The sequence below is a fragment of the Emydura macquarii genome, unplaced genomic scaffold (genome assembly GCF_026122565.2).
Source record: "Emydura macquarii macquarii isolate MOO-44397 ecotype Brisbane River unplaced genomic scaffold, CSIRO-AGI_Emac_v2 contig_1363, whole genome shotgun sequence".
Taxonomy (NCBI): Eukaryota; Metazoa; Chordata; order Testudines; family Chelidae; genus Emydura; species Emydura macquarii.
Window position 1 is genome coordinate 17,296,892 of NW_027131500.1, and position 15,808 is coordinate 17,312,699.

General features: G+C 39.9%; 1 long non-coding RNA gene across 1 annotated transcript in view; it reads left to right on the plus strand.

Annotated features, from left to right (window-relative positions):
- The first annotated feature begins 6,683 nt into the window (after positions 1–6,683).
- Positions 6,684–15,808, plus strand: part of LOC137155603 (uncharacterized) — a 41,498-nt gene continuing 32,373 nt past the window's right edge. The window contains exon 1 of the long non-coding RNA XR_010920569.1: positions 6,684–6,927. This is a non-coding gene — a long non-coding RNA (uncharacterized lncRNA). The remainder of the gene's footprint in view (positions 6,928–15,808) is intronic.

A 15,808-nucleotide genomic window follows, 5' to 3' on the forward strand; every position in this document is an offset into this window, starting at 1 on the left:
GGTAGCTATGTTCCGTCACACTTTTTAGGTCTTTGCTCCTGTATGTAAGTGAAGTTACTAATGGAGAAATAGACTGGATTATTATGGGCCTGATCATTTGAGGCACTGAGTTCCTCCTAGTAGGTGCTAAGCACCCTCAGTTCCTACTGAAGTTAGCAGAAAACATCGGGCTCTATGTCAATGATTTAAAACACTTTCATAGGTAAACTTTCATTGTCGTGTACAGGGATTTTGTCCTGGGCCTTCCATTAAAGTTAACAGGGAGTGTGCTGCTGAATCCTCAAGCTGAAAATGCACTAGTTAAGAGTGCTAACATTAGGAATCCCCATATAATCTGTTGTGCCAAATAATATTTGATTAGTTCATGGATTCCAAACCTTACAATAATTCTCTGTAACGAAGACTGATAGTGCTGCCCTACCAGGCGAGCCATTCTTTTTGGAATTCAAAGTGCAGTTTCATTTGCTTAGAACACACTGCGGGTATGTCGCTGCTTCAAACTGGAGATGTAGCTCTGGTGAAGCTAGCCTGCTAAAAAGAGAGTGTACGCAGTGAGCATCGGGAGAGACTCCCCACCCCAAGAACATGAGTAGTGTTTCTAGATGGGCATATATTTGGTGTGGCTATCCCCCTCTTGCCACTTGTGCCACCACAGTTATGCTATTTTTAATGCTATAGCTCAGTGTTTCTCAAATAGTGTTCCCTGGAACCCTAGGGTTCTGTGGGCTGAGTTGAAGGGTTCTGTGAAAAAGCGGAACCGCGCCGCCGAAATTAAGAAAAATGGCGCGCTGCCGATCAGCTGTTAGGGCGCCGCTGAAAATGGCTTAGAGAGCGCGCCGCCGAAAACAGCCTACACCGCGCCGCCGAAAAGGGGAAAATTTCCTGGTCTTGTCGGCGGAGGGTATGGCATGGCCGCGCAAGGGTTCCGCGGCGAAATATAATTGAGATACACTGCACTAGCTCAATCCAAGGTAGTTCAGGTACATCTCCTTTGAGCTAGAGATGTAAATTCCTGCTAAGAAGTCTAGACCTGCCCAAAGTGGACTGACTGTACTTGTCAGTCAATTGTCATCAGTTATGCCAATGTGTTAAACATCAGGGAGTTTCAGTCAGAGACAAAAGAGCAGTGAAAGTACTGAATGGGATATGAGTCATTAGGGAAGCCAAATGAGTTACAAAAATATGATTATTTGTAAGTCATAAATTGTAAACGACAAGTGGCACAGAAAATAATTTGTTTTTGAAACATTGTCTGGTATGTATCTACTTTAAGTTGAGTGCATTCTACTGAGCAAATATCTGTAAATGAAGACAGTAAATGTCTTTATGTAAGTATGACACACAACTAGTTAGCGATGATTTAAAAAAAGTATTGAATGCTAAATGTTTTATTCAACCCCCCCCCCGCCCCCCCCCAAAAAAAAAGATACTTACCCTTTGTACCACTAACTCCAGACAAGGGACCCCATCTGGCCCCATTCCTAGCCCTACACTGAGCACTTACCCTGTATAATACTGGCCCTTGACTCAGGATCTTGAAAAGAGTAAGACGAGCCTGAGGAGTCCACCAGGCTATAGCCTGGGGAGAACTACCAGCCCCAGCTCTAACCTAGGAACATGAACCATTTGTAACACTCACCCTAAACTGAGGCACTGAAGCCAGCACCAGCTTTAGCCCTAGTCCAGGGAGCCTTTCCATTGTACCCATATCCCTATCCTTGGGGGGTCCAGCCAATTCCATCCCTACCCTGAAGAGTCTAAATGGCCCCAACCCTAGTCCTGGTAACCCTACCCTTTTTAAGCCTCTTAAGAGTGGGAAGCCCTTCTATTTCTAAACCTCATCCTAGCCCAGGGACAAGGGACCTGGAAAATTTGTAACGTCATTCCTCTGCAGCCCTAACACCACCTGAGAAGCCCAATCAGCCCTAACCAAGGGAACTCTTCCTTTTGTAACCCTATCCAATGCTGAGGAGCCCTTTTCCTTGTAACGCTAACCCGAGCCCAACTGGCCCCACCCTTAATCCTATCCTGGAAGTCCTACCTGTTGCAACCCCTAGTGTTAGGGGAATGTGAAGCAAATAAGGTGAAAAACTAAATCTTGCTTTTGGCCTTGATTTTTAACCCAGATAGACTAGGATGTAAATGAAAAGGAATGTGAGTGAAAGCATAAAGTTGAATTTACCCCAAACAGAGTAAAAGTTTTGCCTTTCTGTATGAGAGGAGATAAGGGAACAGATTCAAGCAGGAGTTGCTAATCAAGCAGCTGGGAGGGAGAAAGATGGTGACATTACAAATACTGACCCTGACTGAATGTAACCTCACTTCTACTTGTTTCTCCTATGAGGTACAAAGGAGGTTGGGTCAAAGACCCCAGACTTATGACCCCCAAAACAAAACATGACTATATATTGGAGGGGGTGGTAGTGAGGGTAGGGGCCTACCGGTATAATTAACCATAGCAAGAAGAAGGAGAGGGAGAGGGACAGAACCAGGGTCAGGGAAAGAGAGTTCTATGGGCGCATAGAGCTATGGGGGAGAGGGAGGGAACTGTATTGGCATATAGAGAAATAAGCCCAATGGGTGTGAAGGGCTTAGAGGTACGGTTGTGGCTTTAAGCTTGTCAGTGTAACCCCCAATAAACCCTTTGCAGAGTGCTTGCAGCCTGGACTCTGGACTGTTGCTTTCTGGTGAACTGCGTCTGGGAACTGAGAGGGGACGGAGTGGGAGAGCCCTACCATCTAGCACTAGCATGGAGTAGCTCAAGCGCTACCCTTTGTAACACTAATCCTAGCCCAGGGAAGCTGACCTGCTCCCATCCCAATCCTAGCCCAAAGTGCTCTCCCCTTTATACATCTAACCCTAGCCTGCAGAGCCCAAACAGCTCCAGGTTTTCCACTTGCTAGGGGAGGCCAACAGGCCCCAGCCCTAACCCTAGCTTACAGAGCTCTCCCCTTTTTAACCCTAACCCAGGGAGTCTATCTGGACCCAGCCCTAACCTTAGCCCTGGTAGTCACACAGGCCTTTGCCTTAACCCAACCTACTGACTTTAGCATTTGTAGCTTTAACTCCAACAAAGGGAACCTCAACCTTTGTAACTAACACTAGTCAGAAGAGTCTATCTGGTTCCATCTCTAACTCAGGAAGCCCTATCCCTTTTTTTTTTTTTTAGGCCTAAACATAGTTTGGGAAGCTCAACTGGTGCCAGCACTAACCCTAGACTGAGGACCGCTACCCTTTGTATTCCTAGCCTGGGTAGCCATACTGGCCGCAGCCTAAACCCTATCTCAGGGAGCCCTACCCTTTTTAACACTTGCCTGGGAAGCCCTACCATCCTGAGCCCTAACCTTCTGCTGGCAAACTGAACAATGCCTAGCTCAATGTAACCCTAATCCTAGATCAGAGAATCCTAATGACCCCAGCCATAACCCTAGCACAAGCAACACTTTCAACAGCAAGCAACTATCTTTTGCAGCACTGACCATAGGCTGGGGAGCCTGCTGGCCCCAGGTCACTCACTACCCTTTGTAACTGTAAACCTAGCCCCATCAGCGGTACCAACCACAGAGCTAGACCTACCTTGGGGACCGCAACTGGCTACAAATCAGGTAAGATGTATTGGACCATTATGGCAATGTAATAAGCAGAAGAAAGTGAAGATATAGGCTACATCTGTTCCTTAAGCCACCAGTAGTGATGATTTCCATTCTCTTCAAAAGGTTGAGTGGCACCCTTTTCCTTTCTGAAGCCACATTTAAAAAAAATAAAAAAAATACAAGATGCTATTTTTAAGTAAGCTTACAAAGTACCCTTGCAGATGATCTTAACTCAGAATATTCCCAAAGTCAAGGTTTGTTGTCAAAGATTAGTTAATAAATCAGCCATTCTGCTTGCTTTTTCATATCTTATCTCCCACTATCTTGCACAGTACAGATGACAATGTAAGATCTATGCACACTGTTGAACACAATAGATTAATTTAGCTGATAATGCAATTCCCTTATACTAAATTCCCTTATCTGAACAGGACAGTTAGATCAATGGTTTTGTTAGCAAAATATGTTGTGTTAAGAATAATGAATTATCCTAAATTTCAGAATGGGAGAGAAGTGTGGGTGTTCGAAAAGTATTGTTCAATAATCTGAAGATTTATGTAAGAAATCAATATTATCTGTTTAAAAAAAAATTAGTCAAACTGTTTTTATATAAGGAAGTGACTGAGTAGTCATTCTCAAGTTAAAGGGGCAAAGGGTGCAGCATGATTCTCTGATTCTCCAGTGGTTGTGTGATTCCGTTGAGAAAAGATGTTTAGTGCATGTCCCCTGTCACTTCTAAATGAAGGGCAGGGCAGATCAACAAGGCCTACTTCTTTGTGGAAAAGTTCAGTCCTGCCCTATAATGAGGAGACTGTTATAAAAGCCTCAGCTGGAAATCTTGTGTGAGGTAATTCCTGATCTGAAAAGTAAATTAGTTGGTGCAGCTGCTTTTTGGCCATTTGCCCAGGCTGCCCTGAGAATGTGTGGGCTGGGAAAAAGCATATTTAGGGACTGTGTCAATGCCCATTAAAGTCAAGGAAATACTCTTGGTGAGGACTTCTGCACCTTGCATCTCTTAGAAATGTGCTAGGCCTTTAGGTGCATTTGGATCCTCTATCTTTTTTCAATAGGGGTGGGAGATAAGTTTTCTAAAGACCTGAATTCAAGGACAATTGTTGGCATCGTGGCATCTTGTGCATGATTGCACCAAGTAGAACATACTTAGGAAAGTTGGTGTAAACTGGCATGGCTTTATTGCCTTCATTAGGGCTATGCTGACTTGTACCAGCTGGGGATCTGGCCCTTGTAACTGTAACTGTTTTAGTCTGCCTGCTGGCAAAATCCTAGTTTTGCTTAGCCTTGGTTGGTTGGATTTTTTTGTTTGTTTGTAGCTTTTCAGACTCATTAGGGCAACCATCAGCATGTTTAGGTGCCAAATGATTTGTTTAGTTATATGGATAACCCAAATGTCTTCATTATTTTTTTCAGTGGTGGTAATATTGATTTTTATCTAAGGCAGCCCGATGTGGCTGGTATGTAATCCTGTTTTTTGATTTTTTTTTTTTATGAAGGTCCTAATTCTCTCAGGAATAAGTACCATATATACTGTAAATAAATAATATACAAATGATTAATAACCCCGTCTTGCCATTTTGATACCCCCAAAGCATTTTGTTGTCTCAGACATGCTGCCTTGTGAACATTACCAACCAGCTAGAACTACTAGCTGTTCAAACATTTCTGTGATTTCTGATACTTACTGTAATGTAAGCTCTGATACCAGAACAACATCATCTTAGATCCTTTATAGTCTTCACTTTTATTTGTATTTCCATTAATTCCCTCTTCCCTCCCTCAAAGAACAACTATAAAAACAAATAAACTGTAATCAAGTCTGAATGATGGGAAGCAGTGTGAGCTAAAACCTCATTAGCCATGGAGTTGTGAATGCAAAAGAAAATAGCCCACCTAATTAAAACTGAAGCAAATAAGAACTTTAGAATAATCTCCTCTGAGAATTCATGTGCTTCATTTTCCTCTTCCCAGGAGGCTGCCATTTTTGCATCCAAAAATTTGACATTAAAATCTCTGTATGCCTTTTGCTCCTCTAATTCTGCACTCTTCAGCCCATTGCTTGTCATCTAGTGCACAACTTCATTTTCAGCATCTTTTTTAACTGTTACTCCTGAATGTTGCATGTATAGATGGGTTAACATTATCCTTTGTCTCCAAGGGCTGATTTGCTTATTTTTTAAAACATATTTGCTCCCACTTTTATGTTCCACTTGGCACTCAGGCAATAAGATAGAACATCATAACTGTTCTGTTAATAACATCATTTATTTCCAGTTCTATATCCTTCCTCTGCCTTATTCTTTTTCTGTCTAACACAGGATGTATAGCATAAGAATATATATTTTATGTAGATTTTTTTAATCAATTCTAAGGGCAAAAGAGACCATTGTGATCATCTAGTCTGGCCTCTTGTATAAAGCAGGCAATAGAACTTGCCCAAAATAATTCCTAGAGCCATGTCATGAAGCTAGTTATATCTCTACATTTTAGGGCCATGAAGTCAGCAACCATCACATAAAAATGATCATTTGTAGATCTTCTGATAGGTGGATCATTCTTAAATACCATTGAAAATAACACAATAATATATTATATATTCACAATGTAATTTTTCTACTCTATTCTGTATCTTCAGTGTGACTGCAAAATAATTGTCATGGATAAATATACTTCAATTTTTAAAATGTGCCTCAGGTTAGGTGAAGAAGGATTGAAATGTTCATAGTTAAAGCACTTCATTTATCAAATTAACAGAAAACCAGGAGAGAGAGAGAGAGAGAGAGGAAAATAATTATTTAAACGAATTTCCTCAACAGCAGTAGCAACGTTACTGAGACAGAATAACACATGAAATATAAAGTCAGTTAAGGAAGTGTATTACTGAGGGTGATCATTTCAAGAGGCGTAAGCATGGGAAAATGTATGCTATATTTGTCTACATACACATTGACTATACTTCTGAAAAGGTTGCAGGTCTTTTATGCTTGAATTCCCATCCACCTCTAATTGTAATGAAAGCTGTACTCTTTCTCTCTCGAGTAACCCAGAAGCACTTTGACCCAGTCATTCTAGGACGTATCTACAGCATGATTATTGAACTTTTCACAACATCTAGTGACAAATGCATTTGATTGAGAGAGAAGCAGCTGGAGACTTTGCAGCAAAGGATGCTGCTGAGCAATACAGATGTTAGTTGCCCGCACTTCAAGCAGGAAGAGAGCTTGACTCCATGATAATCCTCAGGATCTTGCGCTGTCACTCAAGTCTTGCTGTGGAATGAAGGCTATAAGATTTCTTCTGATGATCTAAGAGAGACAAGGTGGGTGAAGTAATATCTTTTTTTATTAGACCAGTTCCTGTTTGATGAGAGACACCCTTTTGAACTTACACAGAGATCTTGATGGTTTTTTTCAAAATACAAAGTGCTGTCATAATACAGTACATTTTGAAGTAGAAAAACATGTTTTTCTTCCTCTGAGGCACAATATTAATTATCAATATACTATTCTCATCAAAGGTAGGAAAGATGTCACTTATACAAGACTAGAGATGTGATCAGATAGCGCTATTATACTGCATTAATTTACAATGGATTACAGTGGAATTACGATTGGGGAGAGTCTGATATCCATATTACTGTCAAATGAATTTAGTTATGATGAATATTATAGAAACAGAATAAGAAAAAAGGACCTGGTTATACTCTCTCGAGAGATTCAGGCCAGAAACTATAGGCTACGCAACTGATTTTGATAAATGATGTAATATGAGGTTGAGAAACTGTTAGATCAATTAGATTGAAGTCAATATTTTGGCTTAAAATTAAACACACATACGTGTTTGTAGACTCGGGACTGGTAACTATTGGTTCTTTGGTGAAGAAGCTGTCGTCGTCCTATTGGTTTTGCATAGCTCATCACAAGGGGACCCTGATTCTGTTTTGGGTCATTAGGTGCTACTGTATAACAAATAATAATAAATGCCTCAGGATGGTGCCAATTACCTTAGGGATTTTCCTGATGTGAGAACTTAAACATACAGGAAAAAAGATGTTGAATAACTTCCTGGTTTTATGCTATCTATTTGTGCTTTTCAAACTGTACCTTTAAAAAAACAACCCCCCCCCCCCTGATTTTTATCCTGCTTTAAGGGGGGGGGAGGGGAAGCTTATCTGCAAATACCAAGGGCCCAATCTATGGAGAGATGCACATGGGACTATTCAGCTGAGTAAAGATACTCATGTGCATAAGTGTTTGCAGGACTGAGCCCTTGAAATTGCTTTTGATTTAAGCAGGCATGTCATCCTGCTGGCAGGAACAACTGCTTCTTGCTTATTAATTTCGTCTTTTGAAGGAAGTTTAGAGAACAGTAAAGGGCAAATGGCTGATCTGCTCAGCATCCTGCCAATGCCAACTGTAGCAGACACTTCAGAATTCTAAAACCACAGGATTTCTTTTGTTCTGTCTGTCACAGTTCAGGACAACAGCACCTATATTTCCCCTCAGTTTCCAAGAAGGGCACCCATTGTCAGGCTTTCAGTTCCCAGCTATTGCCTTTCTGGGTGGAGATCTGCATCTCTCTTCCTTCTGACGGGTATTTTCAGGCTGCACAATTCCCTGTCTTCACTTTTTAATTCCCAGCACAGACGGGTTGACCAAGGACACCTGCTTGCTTTCTCTTCAGAGCTGTTTAACAGATGCAATTGCTAGTTATAACACACAGCACTTCGTATGCAAGCCCGTTTTATTCTTAAAGTAAAAAAGCATAAAAGAGAGAACCTATTAGAAGTAATAAAAGAACCTACACACATGCTAATATGCTTACCAGAGCTCCTCCCAACCCTAACATGGATTCTGGCAGGAGCAGTCCTTCAATGCCCCCACCCAAGGGGGAGCCCTTTGTGGTTACAAGCTCAACACAGCTTCAGCTCAGAACAAACACCCAGTCTTATGAGACCACAGTAGGCCCAGTCCTTCCAACCCTTCCCTAAGGATTGGGGGCGCTCCATGGACCGGGGATCCTGTCCACTTGTTGGATCAGGAAGAAGGCCTTGAGCTAATTTAAAACTAGGCTATTTATCCAAAAACCCTTTCTTTGTCAGTTGATCCTGGGAGAATCCTGTTTGAACCAGTACCTGAATATCTTTCCAGGGGGTGATTTTCTGTGAAGATGTCCTAATCACCCTGTGCTTTTCTCTAATTTACCCTTCCTATGGAAGTGCATACAATTCCACAATAACACATACACAATTGCATGTTTAATACAATGTATCTTGAAGCTATCAACCCTTATTGAATTAACTTTATCATAATTCCATAAGGAAATTGTCAGTCTGTCACAACTGTCATACAAATTACAAAAGGAGGTCACAAAATAATCTTAGATGTTTGAGAATCCTTCACTTTCAATGCTTTCATTTATGGATTTTCACTTTCTTCTTTTATTGTTTTATGGTTACTAATGTGCCCATTTTATGCATGGTTTTGCATTATCAATAGTATTTTATCTCTTGTAGAAAGAATCTTTCTACGTGTATCCATATCTTTCCTGTTTCTTATAAATCTAATTGACCTTAGACAATGCAGAAACTGGTACAAATGCTTTTTCTATAGCATAGGCTACAATACAAAGCAATATTGCTGCATCCATTTTAAATGCAGTACAGAATGTTAGAACTAAACAGCTGGCAAATTGCTGAAAACTGAGGAAACAAGTCACAAGCATCACGCTCGCTTTATATGGAATCAAACTACCTTTGAAACCCCCTTACATGTACTATAAAATATTCCATTACATCTGTATGAGGGTTATTGTCAAGATGGCACTTTCTTTCATGCCCTGACTCTTAAATTACACTTTGGATTGAAATGTTTTCTGCTTGTTAAGTTTAAGGTAAATGTTTTGGTAAAATTACATTTAAGTTTGACATTTTTCACCCTGGGTGCTTCAAATAATACAATGCAGCAGGAGTGACTGAAAGATGTAGTCTTTCTAAACAAAAGTTGAAACTGTTTTGTAAATCAGGTTAGTACATGGACATGTAGCTTCTATGACTCCACTACATTCTTAACCGCAGGGCTTTGGATATATGTGTATATATTTGAAATGCTAAATATGGAAGTAAATGCAGCAACGTTTATTTCATTTCTTGGCTATTAGACAGTCCATGTGAAAATGCACTTGAATCTTGCATCAAAACCCTGTATATAAATACTGCTTGTCTTCCTTATAACTTTGCAGTATGTCATTGCTTTACTCAGGCTATTCTTATTTGCTTTAGATATTTCAATTAACTTATCCTTTACAGAATATTATTTTGTAGCATGCTACAAATAAGCATTTTGATGCTAAACTGATAGTAAGCTTATGTGTGGAACGCTGAGGAAGCAATAATAGATACTGTATTGTGCTACCAGCCAGTCTCTTACTCTTTTCTGAGGGAGCCTAAACTGTGAAAAGCCTGGTTTAGCGTCATAATCAATGTTCGTGATGTCAGAGGGGTATTTGAAATTATTTAATATTTGTTTTTATTGCAAGATTTCTTCACTCATATCTAGGTCTTCAAATGCATTCAAATGGCAGATTATAATTATAATAAAAAAACCCCACACATCTAGAACAATATTAGTGAAGTTGAAACTATTTTGCATAAAAGATTAAAACATTTTTTGTGCCAGTTACTGAATCCAAGCCTCTGCAAACTAGTGGGCACAGTAATCATGCTTAGAAATGAAATTCCACTTACTATAACCAAAACCTGTTAGGAACAGCTCAATCCTACCTACATTAGTACTGAAGGAAAATAATTATCTTTTCCCAACAGTGCCTACTCAGATATTTCCATCTTTATCTCCATACTTTTTAAAGTGGGATTTTCAAACTGAATTAATTTTGAAGAAAACAAAAGATTGTTGACCTAAAAAGAAATGTACTTGCCTTGTATTTTTTCTGTTCCATTTTCTAGTTTTAAAGATGCCCAAGTTTTAGGAAGATCTCTTCCGTTACCACTCAGTTTCTTTTGCTTTATCCATTAATGAAGTCATTTAACTGTGTTTATGACATCTTACCCTTTTATCACAATAATTACTGTGGCATTTCAATTATCTAAAGGCCAGTCTGAAGGCTTAAAACCAAAAGATCAGGCCCTCAGCTAGAAGGATGAGCAGTGTGAAAATAAGCATTTGTAGGAGAGAAGGATGGGTCACTGATTAGGGTATTAACTACCCTCGGAGTTTGTTCTACCTCAGACTTCTTGCGTGACCTCAGGCAAGTCTGTAAAATAGGGTTAATAGCACTTCCCTATCTCATGGAGTGCTAGGAGGATAACTACATTAAAAATCATGAGGCACTCAGATAATAAGGGCCACACAAGTACCTAAAATAGATTGTATACACAGGAAACGCTGATAAATATGGAACAGTGATTGTCAAACTTCAGTCCATAAAGCACATCCTATCATTTTGCAGTAACTTGGCCTGGTTACCAACTACTCCTACAGTCCAGTCTTTTCAATTTGAAGAAGAGTCTGGAAGCTTTTGAAACGCTTCTGAAAATATGGAGGTGGATGAGACAAAGTAGCTGCATCTAATACAGGGACCCGCAAAGCAAGCTGCCAGTCACCAAGGGGAGAAGGACAGTTGGCCAGCCCATACAGAGAAGTAGGAAAGAAGGCACTGATCAGCTAGGAAGTATGTGCACGTGAGTAAGGTAGGCCCAGGTAACAGGGAAGCACATACCCTAGGAGAAGATGTCCAAGTGACAGAAGCATGGATAAGGGGGCATGCGGAGAGAAAGGAACAGAAAAGTTAGGAGGCAAAGATTCGATTAAGAGCAAAAGGAAAAGAGCATTTTCAAAGGAAATCTGCACAACACTTTCAGAAGACGAGCCTGGAAGCTGTTCATAACTGTGCTAGACACTGATAGTAAGTCTGATCCTCCATTGGCTCTTGCCTGATGCAACGTGGGTGTAAAATGCGGCCATTATGTTTTGATAACTCTATTACCTTTGCACAAGATTAAATGGCTAATGTATCCGGGATGGAAGCCACTTTGAAATAAATCTCCATTCTCCATATATTCCCTGTTCATCAAGTGGTACAAGATTACAGCTCTTACAGTCAGCCCACTGATAGGAAACTAATATAAGAACAGAGAAAAAGCCCCTCCCTTGCAAAGCGACATCGCTCCCCCCCAAATTTTTGCTGGCACATGGTCCAAATGCTGCCATCAATACTCCGCTGAGTAATGATGAACCCCATTGGAGTCTACATAATATGGTTAACACCTTTTAAGTATACATTTTAGCTTCCTTTTAATGGTCAACACACTAGGATCTTATATACTTCAAAAGCAACCCAGCAGGAAACTAAAAATCAATGCACAAGCAGTGACTCAAATAAGATACATCTTTCATTTACAGTTAATATTTCTATTTTAAAATATTTTTTAAATTATGTATTTCTGCATAACAGATCATTTTTTTTTGGCATAGAGAAATTTTTGGTTGATAATCTGAGCAATCACCTGTAGAATGTCTCCACTGCTATGATGATCAACATCCCTCACAACACACCTTTCAAGATCCAGGGGTCCTATAAATGCATTACCTATACATTATGGTAGGTGCTGTATCTTATACAGTGCAAACAATAAAATGCACCAACAACAACTATGTGGGTGAAACCAGACAATCACTATGCTCTCGAATGAACTCACACCAGAAAATGATAAAAGACAGAAACACCATGTCACCTATGGGTGAACACTTTTCACAAAGCAGTCACTCTATATCTAACCACTCAGTCCTCATCTTCAAAGCAAACCTGCACAACACTTTCAAACAACAAACCTGGGAGCTTAAATTGATAACTTTGCTAGACACTAAAAATCATGGGTTGAACAAAGATACTAGATTTATGGTTTATTACTATAATCTAAACACATTAACTTCCCTCCCCCCACTCCACTCCCAGCTTTTTCCTGTCTCCCCACATGACTGGAGATGTTAATGAGCCATTTCACCTTGAATAGTCCCTTGAAATGTGTTTACTTATGCTAAACAATCTGTTGCACCTTGTACTTAGCTGTAACATGGAGTACATACATTTCCCAGACCTAAAGAAGAGTTATGCATAAAGCTTGAAAGCTTGTGTCTCCAACCAAAGTTGGTCCAATAAAAAACATTACTCTCCCACCTTGTCTTTCTAATATCCTGAGACCATCATGGCTAGGACATTGCATAAATCTAAGCAGTGTCAGTTCTACAATAGGTTTAGATTTAAAGCAGATCTAACTAGAAATTCTGATCTTCATTTCTCTTACATGTTCATTTTTACAGTTATTAGAAAGACCTGTTTTAAAAAAACCATGTCCAGAACAGAGACAAACATATCATGTATTGTAAAGGTTATTTATACAAGAGTAGAAAAACCAAGAGAGCTTTCAGACACCCTGCAGTGTCCTCCTCAGTAGAAATGAGTAAGGACTTGATAGTAATTAATATATACAGTAAAGGGTCTTTTACTCGGGCTGCTGGTTTTAGACAGGAATTCTAGGGCTTCATGGCTCACTAGCTCTCATTAGAAGGACATACAGCCTATTCTGCCAACAATAGCCACATGGGATCTTTCCAACGTCTCCCCACACTCTGTCTTCTTCCCTGCAGCCTCTAATAAAGAAGAAGTTTGTATCTTCTGATCCAAACGTATGGAGAAAAGACATGAGGTTTTGTGCTTGCACTGAATGTACTGCCTTGGGGGAGAGAAGATAAAGGTGGCTTTTAGTTTCAGCTGCCCTTATACCCTTCCATTTCCAGTATAACAAATTCAGCAAGCTGTTATAGTTACTGCTTCCATCCTTTAACATTTTAGGGGTTGCCCTGCTGCCTAGAATGCCTGTAGCTCTGTGGCCCAACCTCTGACATGCCCACTCCAGCCCAACCAATGGTGGCACCAGGACTTGGAAGGGGGTCTGTGCAGGGCTCCTGAGAGTGGCCTTACACAACACCCATATCAAGGGAAATCCCCACTGTTTTTTATGGCTCCTGTATGTGGTCTGTAGCAAGGTGACAACCTCACTCACACTATGCAGTTCACTCTACCGCAATTAGATTAGAAATCTGTGAAGTGTAAGTAGACGACTTGATTCTGAAAAATACCGGTGAGATCAGAATCAGCTTCAGAGTTTGTTACTGTAGATATAGAAACAGTTATATGTACTCTCTCTCTGTCAAGTTTATGCACATATACACTGTGTTTAAACAAAAAATGAAAAACCGGAAGATAAAATTTACCCTAACCTAATCATTAACCATGGCAACTTAACTAGCCTGGCTGGGAACAATGAACAATGTTGACTGAATGTACAGCATTAGTAGTGTGAATGAAGAAAGCGCGTATATGAGTGGAAAAAACAGCATTATTTAAGCCAGCCCACCAATGGAAATACTTGTTACTATTGAAAGCAGATGAAATATTTTTATTCTTCAATATATTTATATGTCAAATGCTCCAGGAAAGCCCAATTACTTGTCAGAGTGATGAGTTTTGCCTCTTTTTGGAAGCACTGCCAGTCTCAAGAAAATGAAGTGAAATCAGATTCTGTATTCTCAAGATAAAAACAGATCCGTCCAGTATGTGCCGCATACAGACAACAAATCAATATGCTTTCAGATTCAGAGCTGACAACACTTAATGGCTGGTAGAAGATAATATCAATGCTTTGAAGCAATTCTACGGCAGTGTGAAGGGGTCCCTGTCAAGTATCTATTTTGGAATAAAATTCCCTACCTTTTGAGAAATACCAGCAATGAGATCATCCTCAGATATAATCTTTTATTAGCCCCAGAATCCAAATACCTTAAAAATGCTTGTCAGTCTATTTTTTCAGAAATAACCAGAGGGAATTAAATGGATTGCTAATGAGCTATAGACCCAAAAAAAATTTAAGTGATCTTAATAATCCATAAAATGGAATTTTAAAAGTACAAATGAAAAAATTCTTCTGTTGATAACAAAAAAAGAGAGACATTTTCTAGAGGAACGCAAGTCCTAATGGCACAGTTTTAAAGTTATTTAGGACTTAAAAATGCAGATCGGCAACTGATGGGATTTTCAAGAGGCCCAAAAAAACCCACCAAAAACAAAAAATTGGAATTCGGCACTTTTCAAAATCCAACTTATGTGCTTTTGAAAATCCATCTTTGCCTTAGGCATCTAAAGAACTTTAAAAATCTGACACTGCTCATACAAGTCACATCAATGGGATCTGGGACATGCCTACATGACAATGGCACAGCTACAGTGCTGCAGCTCCACAGTATAGACATTTCCTACATATACTGAAGGTTTTTTCCCCTTCAGCGTAGTTAATCCATCTCTTCAAGAGGTGGCAGCTACGTTGACAGTACAATTCTTCCATCGATCTAGCTGCATCTGCACTGGGGATTAAGTCAATCTAACTGCAGTGTTCAGGGTGTGAAATTTTACATAGTCCTGAGCAACCTAGCTAGGCTGATCTAATTTTTTTTAAGCCTAGACACTGTTTGAGACTCCTAAATCACTAAAGGCGGTCTACACTGCAACTGGAAGCATGTCTCCCAATCCAGTTACACAGACTCATGCTATCTCTGCTCAAGCTAGCGTGTTAAAAATAGCAGTGTGGCCATTTTGTCAAGAGCGGCAGTATGTGCTAGCAACCCAAGTTCGGACCCAGAGAGGCTTGAATCCACACAACTAACCCATGTGGTCTCCCCTCACCCCCCATGCTGCAACGTTTAGTACACTGGCTTGAGTAGAGCTAGAATGAACCTGTTTACACTCCCAGCTGCATTTTATCCATTATATTAGACACAAGAACTGGACTTATACTGAAACCCATTATTTCAAAATAAAAACCTAGAATTTGCATCAGCATGAAACTTTTAAATTAGTTTTCTGTTGACATGCATATGGAGTAATTTTTTTGCTTAAAAATGTCCACAAAAAAGGAGGGCTTTGAGTATTCCTGTGCACTCTTGTGACACACAAGTTTGGGCCAGAAATGTTTACACAGCCATCTTGAAATCTCTCTCCTGTTTATAAAACTTTCAGTCCTCCAATCATGAGAGAGAACCATGTGACTTAGGTGACCAGACACCAAAAAAAAAAAAAAAAAATCTATCAATCATAGAAAAGATTAATTCAAAGATGAGCTATAACCC